Source organism: Lissotriton vulgaris, chromosome 2_1 (genome assembly GCF_964263255.1).
Source record: "Lissotriton vulgaris chromosome 2_1, aLisVul1.2, whole genome shotgun sequence".
Lineage (NCBI taxonomy): Eukaryota > Metazoa > Chordata > Amphibia > Caudata > Salamandridae > Lissotriton > Lissotriton vulgaris.
In genome coordinates, this window is record NC_141687.1 from 2,029,256,424 (window position 1) to 2,029,276,878 (window position 20,455).

The 20,455-nt window shown below is 46.1% G+C and overlaps 1 protein-coding gene across 1 annotated transcript in view; it reads right to left on the minus strand.

Annotated features, from left to right (window-relative positions):
* Nucleotides 1-20,455, minus strand: part of SQOR (sulfide quinone oxidoreductase) — a 281,588-nt gene that overhangs the window by 142,803 nt on the left and 118,330 nt on the right. The gene's annotated exons all lie outside the window — the stretch shown is intronic.

Below are 20,455 nucleotides of genomic sequence, written 5' to 3' on the forward strand. Positions count from 1 at the left end.
TTGTAGTTGTAATTGGGGTTGACCTCTACATCTTACATTTTGGGTCCACGGAGGTGGAGCTTCATGGCTGTATGATATGGATAGAGTTAATCACTATTTTCAAATTAAGCCACATAGGTAATTGTTTATTTATCTGAAGCTTTTATATAGAGGGCCTTGTCACCAGACAAGAATCAAGTCGCTTTACTTAGAAGTAAATATTTTACATGAGTGTGCCAATGAACAACAAGAAACGAGGGGAGGGGCTAGAGGTTGTAGGGCGGTACGATTGTAGGATGGAACAAGGTGAGCTAACAACATTAGACAGCTGAATCTTAGTCACAGTCTCTTCAGGTATGACAGTAAGAACATATGTGTGGCAGCATTGAAATGTGCTGTTTTGTGTGGGTCGTTGAGAAGCTTGTTTAATCACCGTAGAGGTAAGATTTGAAGAGGTAAGTCTTGAGGCTTTTTCTGAAACATAGATTGTGGCTACGTCTTAGGTCGAGAGAAAGGGAGTTCCAAAAACTGGGAGCTGCACCAGAAAAGGATTGCGTCAGTGCTAAAGCAGGCTTGAATGAATGTGTTCCTAAAGTTAAGAAGGTCTTGCTTCTAGACAATTTGATTTCTCCAGACAGCATGAGGATGTAGGCTAAGTATATAGGTCTGTTGTAGTGTTAGGCTTTGAAGGTGACGAAGTCTGACTCGAACTTGAGTAGCGCCCCAAGAGTTAGCCACTGGAGGTCTCTCAGAATGGATTGTTACAAATAATGATATTCAGTGGGATAAATTTTGGAGGAGGATTTGCAGAAGATTATGAGGAATTCAATTTTTGACGGTTCAGTTTCAGGCAGTGTGAGTCCATCCATCCCTGAATTATTCCCATGCCTTTTAGTAGGGTGTGTACGTCTTGTCCCTATATAGCAGGGTGTTGTCAGAGCGCTTGTGAAGTTTTATGCCAGTGTGGTTTAGAAGCAGCTTCAGAGGTTCCATGTACAAACTGAATAAAACTGGGGTGAGAGTGGAGCCTTGGGTGACACCAGAAGTCATTCTTTCTGTTACTGAGGTTTAACTACCCACTTTAAAAGCTGGAGCCTACCCATTAGGAAGGAGTAGATAACCCTAGCTTTGTACTGTCCTTCTGAGATCCATTCTAAGTTCCAGGGTTTTGAGGAGGAGATCATAGTCCACCGTGTCAAAGTCAGCTGACAGATCTAACAGAACCAGAAGGCAGACTTCCCCTCCGTCATGGATGTGGTATAAATTGTCTAGTATTTTCTCAGTGGAACCGGATTGGCTATTGGAATGTAAATCAGTGTTGCTTATATGTTTGAGAGCAACACATTTTAATGGCTTTTTCCAAGCATGGGAGGTTGCTGATCCGGCTTAAAGTCTAGAGGATTTCAGTGTCAGCGTTTGCTTTTGTGCTGCAATCATGTCTCTGAAGTATGGGGTGGGTCGCAATTCTTTTATTACTTTTGGAGGACAAGTCTTTGTTGAGTTGCTGAAATGAATCCCATATAGATGTTTTGGGCATGAAGATAGGTGGTGAAGAAGGTTTATTGGCAAGGTCTGCTTTCAAACTCCCAAATTTTGTTTGTGAACACTGAAAAGAAACGGTTACATTTTGTAGCGGGGGAAGATTGTCTTTCTCTCTTGTGTTCTGAAGATATTGGATATGGTTTGCAAGGGGTTTTGTTATCAGGAGATTTGATTCTGGAAAAAGTTGTTTTTGAGTTTTTCATTTCTATTTTTAACAGTTTTCGGTCTCTCTTCAGTTTAGACTTAGAATGGGCCCCTTTGTCTTTTTGCCGCAGTCTTCCTAGATTTTTTATTTCTTTTTTACTCTTTTGTAAGGGTTCATTGAACTATTGGCTTCTGGGAGTCGGTTTCTGAGCTTTTTTGTTTAGTTTGTGCTGATTAGTTGACTAATTCATCAATAATATTTGAGTATTGGGTGTAGATGGTATCTATGTAGTCACCCATATAAGTAGATGTACTTTCAGGGACTCAGTGGTGAATAATTTGCAGTTTCTAACCCATGTTTTTATTTTGGGAAGTTTTCTGTGCATAATAATTGTTATTGGGAAGCTGAACTGTAGAGGTAAAAGATCTGTCCAGCCTACTTCAGTGAGGTGTGGGAATGCAAGGGCAGCCTTCGAAGCATGTGAAGAAGCGGCCTAGTACTTTTACTCTGTTGTGAGTTGGTATTGTGGATTTTGGGTTTCCCCAGTCTATGTAAAAGTCTCTTATGTGGAAGATGAGGGTGACTTATTCAAAGAATAACTAAGTTATTGAATGGTTTTGGTGGTCTATAGATTTTAGGATTTAGAAAGTTATGGTAGGATTTGCAACTAGTGCCATTTTCATGCATTAGAATGAAAGGTAGGTGGTCTCATCAGAGTTTTGGCAGGACATTCACTCTATGAAGAACATTGCCACTCCTACTCCATTTTTGCCATGTCTGTCTGATTTTAGGATTGGCTCCCCTAGTGGGAGGAGGGAGGTAATGATGTTTTGGGCAAAGTCATTTAGCCAGGTTTCGATGATGCAGGAAAGATCTGTGCTTGTTTGTTCCATCAGCTCAGCAATTTGTGGGTGGTGAGCATTCACAGACCACGTTGAATAAGGTGCTAGAAATAGAGAGGGTGAATGCTAGATTTGGAGGATTTTGGGGAGAGCAAGTAATTTGTGCTAGTTTTTTGAAGTTGGCTCTTCTCCTGGGTTAGGTTTGAAAGCACATGTTGACTCCAGGTAATGAAATAAGTTATTGGCTAGGAGTGATCAGTAGCAGGTGTTGAAACGTTGTGGTGGGAGGCTAGGGACGTGAGCGAACAAATAGTTCAATTAAGCTGAAGTGGACAGGGCTTGAACCCTATTAATAGTGATGTGGCGAAGGGGTGGGGAAAATGCAAACAGGGTGATTTTTAAGTTTAGTAGAATCGTTGTTAGTATAATGGGTGGTGTCAGGGACTGTGATTCTTAAAGGCGTGATCCTTGGGGTTGAGAGGGGTAGATTTGATGCAGGGGAGGCAGAAGGGTGACTGGAATGTCGATGGAGCAGAGAGTTGGGCAATAAGGTTAAGCGATGAGGTGGGACTCCTTGCGATATTCTTATAGCGAGTGTGTAATATAGCGAGGGCAGAAACAGCAGTCCGCTACTGTGCAATGCTAAAATGGCATTATTTCAGGGGGCTGTAAAAATATGTAGGCAGGGTGGATTGGACACTGCTGGGCACTAGAGTGTGGGATCTGCAGAGGGGTCAGTGTGTGAGTTATTACAGATTCTAGAAAAAGCCCTTTTTTTAGTACCTGAATCTATCTCTAACTTGCTTAGCTCTGAAACGGTGAGCCACAGAGGTCATCCTGCAAATTAGGTATCAGCCACATTAATAAATGGTCCTCTGAGCCAGGCAGATGTAAATGAAGCTGATTTGCTATAGCTCATCCTCACTTGATGCATGCTCATCCTCACTTGGCGCATGCCCATCATGCTCACTCGATTAGGACTTTCTTCTCCTTGCTAGTTACACGGACCCGCCATGGCTTCAGTGTGTTTACTGTGTTGAAGGAGCATAGAGAAGCGAAGCGCCACGATCCTTGCCAGTGCGAGGAGCTATGTTCTTGTCTTCGGTGATTTCGGCTAGTTTGAGATGGAGTAATTGTTGAGTGTGCCCAGCTCGCCGCCAGCGAGGAGGAGTTGTCTAGGTGAAAGAGGTCGAGATTTGCTATCAAGGTAAAGGTCGGACTCTGGGTTCAGTATAGGATGGTAGTGGTTTCCTTGAAGAACTGATAAGGTGGTCGAGGGATGGGACCACAGATGCGGTTCAGCTGTTGTCCTTGGTCTTCGATTTCTGAGCTGATCGTTTAGTTGAACAAGCATTGGCAAAACCAATATATCTTCCCTAAGCGGGATCAATTGGCTTTGTCAAGGTTTTTTTAGTGATGTGTTGTGGTATCTATCAATCAATCAATCAGAGTACTTGTAAAGCGCGCTACTTACCCGTGAGGGTCTCAAGGCTCTGAGGGGAGGGGATGCCGCTACTGCTCGAAGAGCTAGGTCTTGAGGAGTCTTCTGAAGGCAAGTAGGTCTTGGGTCTGCCGTAGGTGGGTAGGGTGGGTGTTCCAGGTCTTGGCGGCGAGGTAGGAGAAGGATCTGCCGCCGGAGATTGTTCACTGGATGCGGGGGAACAGCGGCGAGGGCGAGGCTGGCGGAGCGGAGCTGGCGGGTGCGGATGCAAAAGCTGAGTCTGCTGTTCAGGTAGGCTGGTCCGGCGTTGTGGAGTGCTTTGTGTGCGTGGGTGAGGAACTTGACGGTGATCCTCTTGTCGACGGGGAGCAAGTGTAGGTCTCTCAGGTGGGGTGTGATGTGGCTGCGGCGGGGGACGTTGTTCATCAGTCGGGCGGAGGCGTTTTGGATGCGTTGTAGTTGTCGTAGGTGTTTGGCTGGGATTCCTGCGCAGAGTGCGTTGCCGTAGTCCAGTCTGCGGCTGACGAGGGCCTGTGTCACAGTTCTTCTTGTTTCGGTCGGGATCCACTTGTAGATCCTGCGGAGCATGCGGAGGGTGTTGCAGCAGGAGGAGGAGACGGCGGTGACCTGTTTAGACATGCAGAGGGAGGAGTTGAGGATGAATCCTAGGTTGCGTTCATGGTCGGTGTGTGTCAGTGCTGTTCCCAGTGTGGTCGGCCACCAGGAGTCGTCCCAGGCTGAGGGGGTGGGTCCGAGGTTGAGTACCTCCGTCTTGTCCGAGTTCAGCTTCAGACGGCTGTTCCTCATCCAGTCGGCGACGGCCTTCATTCCCTCGTGGAGGTTGGTTTTGGCGGTGTGCGGGTCCTTGGTGAGGGAGAGGATGAGCTGGTTGTCGTCAGCGTAGGTGATGATATTGAGGTTGTGTTGGCGGGCCACTTGTGCGAGGGGGGCCATATAGACGTTGAACAGCGTCGGGCTGAGGGATGAGCCCTGGGGTATGCCGCAGATGATGTCGTTGGCCTTTGGCTGTCATTGTATAGTATAGTATGGTAGGGCCTATCATTGTATGGTATGGCATGGCCTGTCTTTGTATTGTATGTTACGAATGAAATTGTATGGAATGGTATAGTATGGCCTGTCATGGTGACACTTTGGTCATAATGCCACACCTGTCCCTAATAAAATACAAATATTAACCCAAAGAAAATCTTTGAAAAAGAGTGCGTGATGTCAGAACAGTGGCTTGCAACAGTTGTGAGTACGTGTTCATTGCAGTGCTTTGATGCGCTATAGATGTTCAGTTGAAAACCTGAATTTTGTCACCAATGAGACTGACTAAATCCACTTAAGATCCTTTTGGACAGCATTGAGAGGTTATAGAATTTTGACTAGTGGCACTGAAATAGCCTTGTTTGAAAAAGGCACATCAGGCAGGCGGCAGTCCCCTATCGATGACTACAATAAAGTGCCATTGTTGAAATGCATCATTCCTGTCCAGGTGGGAATCTTGGCAACAGCAAAGACAAGGTGCATGAAAGTGGGAACTGAGAGGTGGAAGGCAGAGGGGGACTGTTGATGGAGGGCAGCCCCATATGACAGTGCTTCGTGCCACTCATTTTCATCCTGATGTATGCACATTTCGAATAATGTTTATGTGCATTTCACAGCCTGTGCCTGATTTTCCAGTCCAAACACACCTTCTTAAAGGAACATACTGCAATAAGCTTACAACAGCAGCTGGGAAACCAGGCGAGGTGATGAGGGGGTAGTGGTGGGGGAGGGCGGAGGAGAAATAGTAACTCAATCACGTTGGGCACAGCAGAGAGGCACTAATTAAGTTTGATGAATCTGTACTTGGTCCCTGCTCCACCAAGGCAAACTGAACTGACATTTGGGCTTTGCTGGCCAGTTAGGAGGACTGAAACTGGAGGCAACAAATGGTAAGCAATGGGAGAGCAGCAAGGCTTTTATTGAACACAATAATGTCGCAGCACAGAAGACTGAACCAGGAGCAAACAAATGGTAAGCAATGGGTGGGCTGCAAGTCCTTTACTGAACACAATACTGTCGCAAGGGAGCACATGCGACAAAGAGGTAATTTAATTTTTCTAAAAGAAATGAAAAGGCCTTGAAAGAGGTCTTTACAGAGTTCAAAAATAGGTCAAAATGTGGCCTGCCACTATCTGCTGGGTTATATGATTTCTAGTGGATGAACATGTATTATGGCAGCAGGACAGCTGCTATACTTTCTGAGATACCGTACACAGCAGAGGGATAAGAATCACTGGCTATTCCCTTTAACCTCTGAGGTGATTAAATGCGTGCAAAGCAAACCTTCAAAAGACATTAGTATGAACAATCATATGTGTGTTTATGGGGGGAAGAACTATGGCCTTCACTTTTTGTTTACTTCAACTATAACCTTTTCTATGACTCAATAGTTTTTTCTTCTCAAGTGCAATTACGTGAAATCCTTTAACTTTTTATTAATAAGGTACTACTACTTTATATCCTCAATACAAAAACACACCTTGGTTTAATTTCAGTACACAAAGATCCTTGCTTGGAGAAGGTCGGAAGAGTTATCAATTGTGTTAAAAGCGTGGGAAGCTCACTACAAAAAATAACTTAGTTGTATTATCTAAAACTAAAGTCAAACCACAACTTATCCAGTGCGGTAATACTATTTTAGTGCAAGGGGAAGCAGCGTTTGTCAGCACGAGAAAAAACACACTGGCACCAACATTGCAGCTTTAAATGCATAAAGCCCTTATTTTGTACGTTTACTCAATGTAACTGAAAATTTTCACTCACGTTGTGATTATTGATTTTGGTAATGCAATTACCCTATTCATGTTATTAGGACGAAAAAGCCAGTCAACTGTGAAAATACTTTAAAAGTGTTTTTTGCTTTATGGCATATGAAGTGACTGATTTCACATACCCTTGTATAACCACTCTTCTTTATATACTATTGTTTTCTCAAATGTATTAATGTTTAGCTTTCTAGAGTGCGAACTCTACCCGAAGGTATTAGAGCGTTGTACAGGAGTACCTGTTACATTACAAAATGACACATTCTTTTTTTAAATGTTTTAGGCACGGGGAGATGAGGTGATTTGACCAGACTCCAGGCTGTTGGGCTGACACAGACTCAAATCTGGTTGCCTAACAACAAAAGATAATAGCTCTGACCATTACGCCACACCCTCTGCAATTCCTGACGCTCAACCAGGCCGAAAAGTGCTATTTCTGTAAATTATAAAAGACAGCTCTAACGTAATAGGCACGTAGTCACAGGAGTTGCATGAGCTGTAGGATTAGACATTTCTCATTAGAGTGGTTGCTTTTAATCCTATTCAGTTCTACGTCTGGGCAAAGGCTGGGGTGTAGACGTCATACTTGGTGATCTCTTTTTCTTACGGAGGTTAAGGAAGATTAAAGCCAAAAATTGGGGGGTCATAATTTGCACCTTAGAGACCTCGCCTGTGCTTTGACCCACTAGAGACTGCGATGGAGAGTCACCTAAGCTCACAGTAAGTCAATTGGCTGGCTCTCCCTCTTGTTAGGAGCACAGTGGCCGGCAGTGGTTCTTTGCTCTTCAGAAAAGCGAAGAGGGGAGAGTGGTCGGAGGAGGAGGGATGAGGGTGAAAAAAATAGTACCTCAATCATGTCTGGAACAGAGCATGGGCACTGACTACGTTTGATTGATCTGTGCTTGGTCCCGGCTCCACAGAGGCAAACGGAACTGATATTAAAGCTCGACTGACCAATTAGGAGGCAGTAAAGAAGACTGAAACTTGAGCCAACAAATGGTAAGCAAGGGCGGGCTGCAAGTCCTTTTTTCAGCAAGTGAGAGCATGCACTCGCAGGCTCGACCCTAAGATCCTAAAAAATGAGCCGAGATCTCCTACAATCAGCTACTGTAGCGAAGCCACTGCGCCTGCACGTGAAACTGTCAGTACTGCATGATTTGTGCTGCTCACCTGCGCGACATAGTTTCGTAAAAAGACAACCTTGCCCTTCTGGACCACAAAATGACTAGTTTCAGGCTCCCTAAATGAAACTTAAAACCAGCAGAACTGACCTTTCAAAATTCTAGACCCACTCACTGAACTTTCCTTTGAGCCTTCGCGTGTGCACGGGGAAGATAACATCACGACCCCCACCCAGCCTTACTGAGAGCATTAAAAAACAAGCATTTGCAATGCAATAGGTCTCGCAGCATTAAAGTTTGAGTTATTGACATTGCATATGACAATGCGTTGCATTACATTTTTAGCAAAGTCTGTATTGGTGTATAAAGATGATTTGCAAGATGATAGCTGTTGAAAAATATTAAGTAATGTTGGCAATAATATTATATTATAATAGTATTGTAAGTTACTGTTGTAGTTAGAAGCATTTTGTTTACGCATAGTGATGTTGTGGTGCCCCTGAGTGATGCTGTGGTGGTGCTGAGTGATGCAGTGGTGATGCAATAGATAGGGAGCGCGATAGATAGAGGGAGGGTGAAAGATAGATAGAGGGAGGGCGAAAGATAGATGGGGGCGAGAGATAGATAGGGGGGCGAGAGATAGATAGGGGGGCGAGAGATAGATAGGGAGGCGAGAGAGAGATAGTGGGAGGGCGAGAGAGAGATAGCGGGAGGGCGAGAGATGGAGTGTGGGCGAGGGATGGAGTGTGGGCGAGGGATGGAGTGTGGGGCGAGGGATGGAGTGTGGGGCGAGGGATGGAGTGTGGACTTGTGCAGGATCACACAGTTTGTTACAACTGGTAAACGGGGCTCTGATAACAGCCGCTAGGGCACATTCCATGCCAGGGCACACAGTGGCCTCTCCTCTGCAGCGCCCTTTCTTCACGAACAGCAGTCAGGAGTCGGTGCCCTTCAGTCCCCGTATATCGCTCCAGTACTAAAGCGTGTGGCAATTAGAGAAGCGTTTTTCGTTGTCTTTCCACGCAGGATGCCAAAACCACATCCTATTTTGTTTCCCCCAGTTGGACAAGTTGCTGTTCGCTCCTTTAGTTCTCCGTCTCAAGGTGAGCACAGGAAGAGGGGGGGTTCTCAGGAGCTGCAGAACAATATTGGGCTCCCGAGCATGGGGGCAGGGATGAGTTGGCACAGGGGAGCAGATCCGTTCTTGTGAAATCCCCAATATGTGTGCAAATGTAAAACAGATGCACAGGCGAGCAGCGTTTGGGAAAAACAAACACCAGGCCCACCGCTGAGGGGGCCTTTGCGAGATAGCTCTGTACTCCCACAACATGATTCTTACGTTTATTTTCCTTCATTAAATTATACGTAGAAGCAGTGCTGGGGGAAAGGGTGGCTGCAGGTCAAGCTCCCTTTTCATAAGAATCCTCTTTCCTGTCTTAAAGGGCAACCTCGCTCTAAAAGGGATGACTTAGGAAGGACAAAACACATGCGGGGGTCTCCAGACACCCCTTCTTTTCAGGTAGCTATAAATAGAATTAAAGACAATGAGTAGAAGCGGTAGGAAAATCTGCTGTTTCCTTGGGGAACAGGGACACACAATATATTAATGGTACAGGGAAATAAAATGCACTTTGCATTGTCTGAAAATAATACTTTCTCCGTTCTGAAACGGGTGCTTGTGTGGCTTAAACATGTCTATTGTCACTTCCAGTGACCCTTCCTTCCTGGGATACAGATGCTCTCCTCCCAGCCTGAGAGAGGAGCCTGCATCCGATGCTGGGAGGAGAGTCCCCGGGAAGTACTTACATGACAAACTGTCACATTTCATCAGTGTCACACTCTCGCCTCGCTGCATCTTCTGAGCTCGTACGGGCTCCCGAGGCATTAAAGTCCCACATCAAGCACAGAAGGAAGATGTTACACAAAACCGAGGCAGCCCGCCGAGGAGCGAATCCGCGTGGGGCTTTAACGAGGTATTAATACGAAACAGGTTTAATGTGCTGCTCGTCTGGGGAGCTGGGAGCGCCGTTTACAACTAATACCTGACGCGTTACAGAGGGGGAAATACGCTCTGTCAGCGCTCCCAGCGTCGTAGTCAGCACAAAGGCCATCGGATAGCATTAATGCACGTTCTAAAGGACAGTACTGCACATTATTTAAGGGCTGAGTCACCAGGGGCGGGGGCATAACGAGCCTGAAGGCAGCGCATTCTGATAATTCCCTCTGGAATGTAATCAGTAGGCGGAGCAGAGGGTTAGAAAACTCATTCTGATGCACCAGTTTAGGAGGGGAAAAAAAACACAACACTACGAGCACTTTCCTGATGTACTCTACTTATTACACACTGATGGGCGACGGCCACTGTTGTGATGTTACAGTGGCTATCGCGAGATAAGCTAAACAGTAGCATAAAAAGACGCAACGTCCAATCCGACTGGCTGGCAGAGCAGATTTATAGAAAACGATACGAAGTTATGGGCAACAGGCCAACTGCCAATCCCTGTCGCCGAATGTCCACATGACTTGAATGGCCAGCACAAAGTGACACGTCAAGTACATCTTAACCAGAAATGTTCAGCATTGCTTTTATAAATATCAACATTTTTGTTGGACGGGCTTCAGAGGTCTAAAAGAGAGCCTCTGAAACAGGAGGCATCTTGCAAGAAAGGTGAAAGTTTGACCCTCCCCCTAGTGTTCCCACCCTTCTTCGAAGCACATGGAGAGTCTAAAATTCGGAAATGTAAAGAAAGCGTGCATAGTCATATTGATTCCATTCTCAAGCAACTGCTGTAGATTTGCTCATATTCTTGAACAGAGGCAACAGGAAGGACACATACCTTTGGTAGCAAGGAGGGTGGGGCCTGGGGGTATAGTGCTCAGGTGAGTATAGGTGGAGAAGAGTGTTGCCGGTGGCAGAGGCAGCCTCTATTCACTTAGCGCTCTAACTGTTATTAACTACACTGCTCGCGCTGTTGTCATAGCGGTTGTTTTTATCTAGCGATTAAGGCTATTTTAAAACGTTCAGTGTATGTTGTACCTGTTAACATTTGTATTCACTGCAATACACGTTCAGGCTGTTTAGTATTCCACCCACTCCCGCCCCGGTCCGCCGCATCCAATCATGGGCGTTTGATGCGGAGGGCGAGGAGGAGCCTTGCACTTCCGGGCTCAGGGAGCACAGGTCAGCGCTCTAGCGACGCTGTGAAGGGAAAGTCTATTTAAGGTCAGCTGGGTTTCTTTCGCGCTGTGGAGAAGAGTGTTGCCGGTGGCAGAGGCAGCCTCTATTCACTTAGCGCTCTAACTGTTATTAACTACACTGCTCGCGCTGTTGTCATAGCGGTTGTTTTTATCTAGCGATTAAGGCTATTTTAAAACGTTCAGTGTATGTTGTACCTGTTAACATTTGTATTCACTGCAATACACGTTCAGGCTGTTTAGTATTCCACCCACTCCCGCCCCGGTCCGCCGCATCCAATAATGGGCGTTTGATGCGGAGGGCGAGGAGGAGCCTTGCACTTCCGGGCTCAGGGAGCACAGGTCAGCGCTCTAGCGACGCTGTGAAGGGAAAGTCTATTTAAGGTCAGCAGGGTTTCTTTCGCGCTGTGGAGAAGAGTGTTGCCGGTGGCAGAGGCAGCCTCTATTCACTTAGCGCTCTAACTGTTATTAACTACACTGCTCGCGCTGTTGTCATAGCGGTTGTTTTTATCTAGCGATTAAGGCTATTTTAAAACGTTTAGTGTATGTTGTACCTGTTAACATTTGTATTCACTGCAATACACGTTCAGGCTGTTTAGTATTCCACACACTCCCGCCCCGGTCCGCCGCATCCAATAATGGGCGTTTGATGCGGAGGGCGAGGAGGAGCCTTGCACTTCCGGGCTCAGGGAGCACAGGTCAGCGCTCTAGCGACGCTGTGTAGGGAAAGTCTATTTAAGGTCAGCTGGGTTTCTTTCGCGCTGTGGAGAAGAGTGTTGCCGGTGGCAGAGGCAGCCTCTATTCACTTAGCGCTCTAACTGTTATTAACTACACTGCTCGCGCTGTTGTCATAGCGGTTGTTTTTATCTAGCGATTAAGGCTATTTTAAAACGTTTAGTGTATGTTGTACCTGTTAACATTTGTATTCACTGCAATACACGTTCAGGCTGTTTAGTATTCCACACACTCCCGCCCCAGTCCGCCGCGTCCAATCATGGGCGTTTGATGCGGAGGGCGAGGAGGAGCCTTGCACTTCCGGGCTCAGGGAGCACAGGTCAGCGCTCTAGCGACCCCTTCCCTTCGCTATAAATGTGCTTTGGTCAGCGACCGCGCAGCGGACGCGCGCAGCGGGCGCGCTGAAGTCGAGCCAAAGTCAAGCCCATCTGCGCCCGTCCGCGGCCGGACGGGGCGCGGGGCCATAAACCATGGCTCTCCCACTCCAACCACCGTAAGATATGGCAGACAGGAATTGCTTGACATCCAACCCTATACGCCCGCATGAGGCAAACATTCTATGAATGCTCTTTTGCTAAAGGCTTGTACCTCGTGCACTTTTGTCCCGTTCAATCCTGCCTCCATTACTAGTACGACCAATACAAATAAAGCAGCCCTGCTTAATTGCAGATCCTTTCGAAAACACCGTATAGAAATCTTTCACTTACTTGAGGATCATGACTTCAACATCCTGTTTCTTACGGAAACATGGCTGGATGAATACTCAGACCCAGATATCATTCAGGCCCTCCCTCCTGGATATTCCCTCTCCAGACTGGATAGGAAAGACGGTAGAGGTGGTGGCATCGCCATTGCAACTAAAGCCCCTCTAGTATGTACTCTATCTCCTATTTTGGTTGACCATAGTGAAGCTGGCTCTTTCACCATCAATACCAGTCCCAACCACTCTATCTCAGGCATCCTGGTATACCGTCCTCCTGGAAGGCTATATGATTTCACTCCCACTCTCATGGAAGCCTTAACCCATCTAGCACTAAGAAAATCTCGTTTATTAGTGCTAGGAGACTTAAATGCTCATTTTGATGACCCCCTAGATAAGGAAGCGACAGACATTAAATCTGAGCTACTCTCTGTACAACTGGAAATAAAAAATAATGAGCCGTCACACCAACTAGGACATCTATTAGACCCAGTTTTTGGGAACTGGAAGGGAGTTCAGACCCTACCTCCCCTGCCCATACCATGGGCTGATCACTTTATCATCCCTATACTACTCCAACTAGATAGGACTGAGCATTATAACCAAAGATCTCAACGCTACAAACGTAGGAAATGGAAGAATTTCTCGGCAGATTCGTTTATTAAAATTGTTCAGGATGCAGGACCTCCTAGTGGAATTGATTGTGAGACAGCACATAAGCATCTTCGAAACTGCATCACAAAGGCCCTTGACGTTACAGCCCCGATTCGCACCATAACCAATGCATGAGAATTAAAAAAACGGCTCCCTGGTTCAATCAGGAACTTCAGACTCTGAAAACGGCTTGTAAAAAACTCGAAAGAGTATGGCGTCACAAATTCTGCCCAGAAATCAAAGCCCAGTATAAAGCAGCGCAAAAAGAGTATAACAAAAAAATACGCTTATCCAAGGCAGCTCACTATAACAACCGAATCTTGGAAGCGGAAAACTCCTCTAAGGAGCTTTATCAAATTTACAAAGAAATCTCTATAATTGACTCTAACTCCTCCTCTCAGAGTGACTCAGTGGAAACCTGCAATAAAATTGCCAAGTATTTCTCAGGAAAGATTACTAACATTTATGCCAGCTTCTCCACCAATATAAAACCTGGAATCGAATTTACAGAGAACGAAGATCACATACGCACTCAAGTCTGTTTATGTTCATTCTCTGTTCCTCCCGCTGAAACACTGGCTAAAATGTGCAAAAGCATTAAATCGGGCTCTCCACGAGACCCTGCGCCACCTAAAATCTTAGCTGAGACTATCTCTGTGTTAGAACCCCATTTTAGACACATGCTTCAAGAATCCTTCTCTACTGCCTGCTTACCCACTGAATGGAAACAAGCCATAGTGCTCCCAATAAAAAAAAAAGCCTAATATGAGTCAGGACATACTGGAGAATCTACGCCCAATCTCCTTGCTACCCTATCTAGCTAAATTAGCAGAGAAAGTTGCCAATGTCCAACTTATGGCCCATCTTGAAGCCCAAAATGCTTTTCATGTATCACAGTCAGGCTTCAGATCGAGCTTCTCTACTGAGACAGCTCTCCTGAGAGCTACCGAAACCCTACGGGAAGGAGCTGATGAGGGCAAGACCATGGCTCTCATCATGCTGGACCTCAGTGCAGCGTTTGACACTGTAGCGCATTCCATCCTGCTACAGTGTCTAAACAGAGCGGGGGTCACCAAAAAGGCGCTGGGATGGCTGAAAGCCTTTCTTACCAACAGGAGCTTTCAAGTCCAAAGAGGGACTTTTCTTTCGGACAGTATGATGCTAGAACAGGGGGTACCTCAGTGCTCTGCCCTGAGTCCCACCCTGTTTAACTTATACATGGCACCACTGGCAGAAGTGGTACAATCGTTCGGCGTAGAGCTTGTCTCTTACGCCGACGACACTCAACTTCTAATCTCTCTGTCCCAAGCTCCCTCCTCTGAAGCCGACAATTTCAAATCCTGCATGTGCAAGCTTGCCACATGGATGACTGAACACTGCCTTAAATTAAATGGCACAAAAACTGAGGTACTTATAATAGGTGGAAATGATACAAAATGGACGAAAGAGTGGTGGCCCACCTGTCTGGGTCCCTTACCTACTCCCAACCAGGAAGCAAAATACTTAGGTGTCTGGATAGACAACAAGCTCTCTTTTGACAGCCATGTCAAAAAAACAGTAGGTAAGTGCTTTGGAGTCATGAAAACCCTCAATCGTACCCTGGATTTGCTTGCGCTGAATTCCAGGCGTACCATGACTCAGGCACTTATCACCTCCCGTATAGATTATGGGAATGTGCTGCTCCTGGGCACGTCCGCAAAAAACATCAGAAGATTACAAGTCTTGCAGAACTCAGCAGCCCGCCTGGTGCTAAGACTTTCCCGTAGAGCTCCCTCCAGACCTTCCCTGGCCTCCCTCCACTGGCTACCCATTAGCAAGAGGACACTATTCAAAGCACTCCTTTGGTGCCACAGGATTATTCACCAAAAAGCCCCTTCCTACCTATCCTGTTATTTTCAGCACCAGAGCACTTCGATTCTTTACAGCTCATTCATTACAGTAGGCTGCCACCATACTCTTTACTTTAGTGTCGAGCTCTGGACAAGACAGAGCGAGACCCCAGCAAGTTTCCAAAGTGCCCAGCCTTGGACGATGACCCCTTATTAAAACCACCTTGCTACAGTCCTCCCCTCCTGACACCTAGAGCAATAAAATAGAAGAGGGATCTACCCTCTACCCTTATGGTGTCCCTGTGTGTTCAGCTCACATCCTAGCTGGAAAGCAACACTAGGATGCAGTCCCCTCTAGGTCACCCTGCGTGAGAAGTGGCCAGCTGCAGAAACGTGCCTGAACAACTCCTCAGTACCGCATATTATTTCCGCCTTACCCGCTGGTTACCGAATTGTACACAAGGATTGCCTAGACAGAGAGGGTTGAGGCACGGCAATTATTTTTAAGCATCTATTTACATGTATAATCGAAAAGCTTAATATTTTGGATTGTGAAGCTTTACTTTTTGCACTCGCACTCAGCAAAGTTTACCCTGTCTGAAGCTTTAATTTATCGGCCATCTGGGAATTTTTAGCAAGTTTTGTGCTTCCATTGTTGAATCCCTTTTTCCTGCAATTAATAAATATGCTAATTTTACTATTTTGCGAGATTTAAATACTCATTTCGAGGCTAAATCTTGCAATATCACCACTTCCTTGAACAATGATTTAAAAGTATTGAGCATTCAGCTAATCAACAACTCTCCTATCCATAAAGCAGGTAATTTGCTTGACCCAGTATTTACTAATGTACCGAACCATCATTCCGATGTTTCCCTCCCCTACCTACTGTATGGACTGATCATTATGCAGTCCCTTTTTCGCGTGTGACAGATAAAAACCCGTTGTTTAGTAAGAATTCGTCAGCTTCCTTTAGTAGAAATTAGGCTAAACTGGATGCCTCCTCATGGATTACAGCTTTAGAAGAATATCTATCTCAATTGCACAATTCTGTTGAGTTAGACACACCTCTGATTGACCTTTGGCTTACATCAACGCTAAATGCTAAAATTCCCATCTCTGCCAAAAAGCCCGGCCCCATGGTACAATAACTCTTTGTGTGAAAAGAAAAAAATCCTGTAAACGCCTTGCGAGGGAGTGGTGGAAAACATAGAATAAGGAAAATAAGAAAATCTATAAATCTGCTTTGAAAATCTAATTTAAAAAAATGTGTTGTGAAGCCAAATCTTTGTTTTATACTAGTAAAATTGCTGCTGCAAAAAACTACCCTAAGACTCTTTCAGGTAGTAAAAACCCTAGCAGAATCTGCCAGTATAGTCCTGGTTAGTCCTCTTTCTCAGTTCCAATGTGAGGATTTAGTGGCTTTCTTCTTTGAAAAAGTGGAAGATATTCAGGCGGCTTTTCCGTAGGCAACGGGAGCAAGCCTTGTCCTGCGGCAATTTAGAACAAACTTTCGGACCTTGTCTTGGAGAAGATCATTCATTGATTGAATTTATCCCTGCTGGAAGGCAATGTCCCCAAAACTTGGAATACAGCTCTAGTTACTCCTCTATTGAAAAACCTAATTTAGACCCTCTCAACTGGTACATATATATAACCCTATCACCCCGCTATCTACCGACTCTAAGGTGTTAGCGAAACATGTGAATCAATAGCTTAGTGAATTCACAGAATGGAATAGTCTTCATCATCACTCACAATCTGGGTTCCATTCAGGTCATGGCACGGTATCGGTCCTTCTTGGTGTAACAAACTTTTTGGATACCAATTGGATAATGGCGGATCTGCTGCACTGATTCTTTTAGATCTCAGCGCAGCATTTGACAGTGAATCAGAATATGCTCTTGCAAGGATTAGAAGGCATGGGAATACAGGATAAAGCCCTTGCCTGGTTAAGATCATTTTTGCAAGATCGCACCTTTCAGATTCATACCAATCAGCACTGATCAAAATCCTTCCCGCTCAGCAAAGGCTTGCCCCAAGGGTTGACTCTGAGTCCACTACTTTTCAATTGTTATGTCAGACCTTTGGCAGATATAGTTAAGAACTATGGACTCATACATTTCTCCTATGCAGACGACACACAAATTGTCATATAATTGTCAGTCAGGGACAACCACAATGTACATTTTCTCAGTTCTTGCCTTAATCAAGTATCAGAATTAATGGGTGCCAACTCTCTAAAATTAAGTTGGTACAGATCTGAGGTCTTGTTGGTGGAAAATCCTTCTATTCATTGGGACGCCCATCCGTGGCTCTTATCTATGGGCAGTCCTAATAGTCAACAGACAACTTGCCGCCTTCCTCGAGACGAACGGATCCCTTGACCCCTCGCAGTCCGGTTTCCGAGCCAACCACAGCACCAAGACCGCCCTCATCGCTGCCACCGACGACATCAGAACCCTGCTCGACAACGGGGAAACAGCGGCCCTCATCCTCCTGGATCTCTCCGCAGCGTTCGACACGGTCTGCCACCGCACCTTAGTCCAACGCCTGGGCAACATAGGTATCCAAGAGAAGGCTCTGGAACGGATCATCTCGTTCCTCGCCGGAAGAACACAGAGAGTCCGCCTCCCCCGTTTCGATCCAAGGCCACCGAAGTCATCTGTGGCGTACCGCAAGGATCATCACTCAGCCCCACCCTCTTCAACATCTACATGAGACCCCTTGCAGCCATCGCACGCCAACTCAACCTCAACATCATCTCCTACGCTGACAACACCCAACTGATCCTCTCCCTCACCAGTGACCCCGCCAACGCCAGAACCAGCCTACACGAAGGGATGAAAGACGTCGCCGAGTGGATGAAGAACAGCCGCTTGAAGCTGAACTCAGACAAGACGGAGGTCCTCATCCTCGGACCATCGCCCTCCGCCTAGGACGACACCTGGTGGCCCCCGGCCCTAGGCAGCGCACCCAAGCCAACAGACCACGCACGCAACCTGGGCTTCATCCTGGACTCCTCCCTCTCGATGACCAGACAAGTCAACGCCGTCTCCTCATCATGCTTCAACACCCTACGCAAGCTCCGTAATGGATCCCGACCGAAACCAGGAAGACGGTCACGCAGGCACTCGTCACAAGCCGACTGGACTACGGAAACACCCTCTACGCCGGAACCACAGCCATGCTATAGAAAAGACTCTAACGCATCCAGAACGCCTCCGCCCGACTCATCCTGGACATCCCCCGACACAGCCACATCTCCAGACACCTGAGGGACCAGCACTGGCTCCCCGTCAGCAAGAGAATCACGTTCAGACTCCTCACCCACGCACACAAGTCCCTCCACGACCTGGGCCCCAAGTACCTCAACAACCGCTTGACCTTCTATACGCCCACCCGCCAGCTACGTTCGACAAGCCTCGCCCTCGCCGCCGTACCACGCATCTGAAGAGCCACCGCCGGAGGAAGATCCTTCTCCTACCTGGCGGCCAAGACATGGAACTCCCTCCCCACCCACCTCCGGCTGACCCAGGACCATCTCGCCTTCAGGAGACAACTCAAGACCTGGCTGTTCGAGCAATAGCAGACCCCCCTTCCCCCAAGCGCCTTGAGACCCTCCGGGTGAGTAGTGCGCTATACAAATGCTAGGATTGATTGATTGATTAATAGTCTAGTGCCAGTCATTCAAAAATTAGGAATATAGCTCTACAATAAACTCACTACGAGCCACCAAATCAATATGGTCACTGCCACCTGTTATAGCATTCTAAAATTGCTCATAAACATTTTATATTGTCACTCCCATTGCTGCTCAGAGAATGGTAGTCCAGGCCTTTGTGATTTCCAGACGGGACTACGGCAATGTGTTGTATCTGGGTGCAGGAAAAACTTTCTTAAAAAGCCTTCAGACTGTTCAAAATGTTACTGTCCGGCTTCTGCCTCGTTCTCCACTATACTTCGAACGCTTCATTGGTTACCCGTTGAGTGGGATGTTATATGCACAAATGCCTAGCAAACTCAGAACCTTCCTACCTTAGAGCATTGGTTTCTCCCGTACACTCCCGCTCGCTCTTTGCTCTTTGTATCTATAGTGATACCAAGATGGCTGTAGTTCCATTGATTAGGAAATCTCGCCAAGGGGGCCGTGCCTTTATTCGATCTTGGTCCGAAACTTTGGTATGCGCTCCCTTCCAGATTAAGAGCATGTCAGTCACTCTCTGTGTTTCGTAAATCTTTAAAAACATGACTCATTCGTTGTTAAAAACCTATTTAAATATGATTATCCTCGAAGACTGGCAGGCTTGCAATCTTTCAGCAGAAGAGCTTAGCCCTGGGCTGGGAAACCTCTACAAATCACATGTAATAATAATAATAATAATAATAATAATAATGATGATTAACCCGTTTACCGCGGCACGAATTCCGCTGCAGTGCGGGTGATTTATGAGTGGGCGTGGTTCGGACGGCCCAGGGCCATCCTCCGCATCGTCCCACCATGCCGTCGGATGGCCGGCGGCCAGCCTTCGCACGCAAAGGGTTAAATAACAGCACCTGATCTTCCAAAACCACATTTTATATAGAACATCTCACACACCTCCAACAAGATACAGACATGCCACTTAGGTGGCTAGCAGAGAATCCACAACAGCATCCATTCAAACCTCTAACACACACCATCCCACAACAGTAGACATCTAAAGTGAACTCAGATCACCCACCAACGCAGTCCACATAAACAGATGGATATTAGGGCTCCGCAGCAACACCCAGTAGCTCCAGTTAATTTATATATACACACACAAATATATACATATATATATATACACACACACACACACAAATATACACACACACACACACATATATATATATATATACATACATACACACACACACGCGCACACACACTCACACGCATGCAATGTGCTATGCCAGTTGAATCAACCAGCATGTAATCTCCTTAGTTTGTTGGTTGGACCTCCAGACACACTCTTTTACCTTATTACACATCTAATTATTCAAAAGAAAACATAAAATATTGTCAGCTTGTCTACTGCCTAGTCCGTTCTGAGATGGAAGCTTCAAAGCCAGGATGAGAGGGTAGCAAACCTGACTAACTATGAGATGCTGTGCCAATGGCAGAATGTGCATCTTACAGACCAGTATCATAAGTAATATGTGTAACTGCGCTTCTGAGTAAAGAGCATAGGCACCAAATAGCGTTCGTACTTCCAATAATAAATGAAGAACTAAAATTGAAAACCTTGCATTTCCATACCACCAAGTGTGAATGTCTGACTGCTGTGTGTGCCAACAAATCTAATGTAAAAGCCGGTGTTTGGTACTGCGAGGTACAGTTGGCATTGAGTTGTATGTAGGCATGGCGCCCTGCTTATCAGTAAATACTGGAAGACCTACATGAAGAGAGATGCAGGATTTACACGAATACA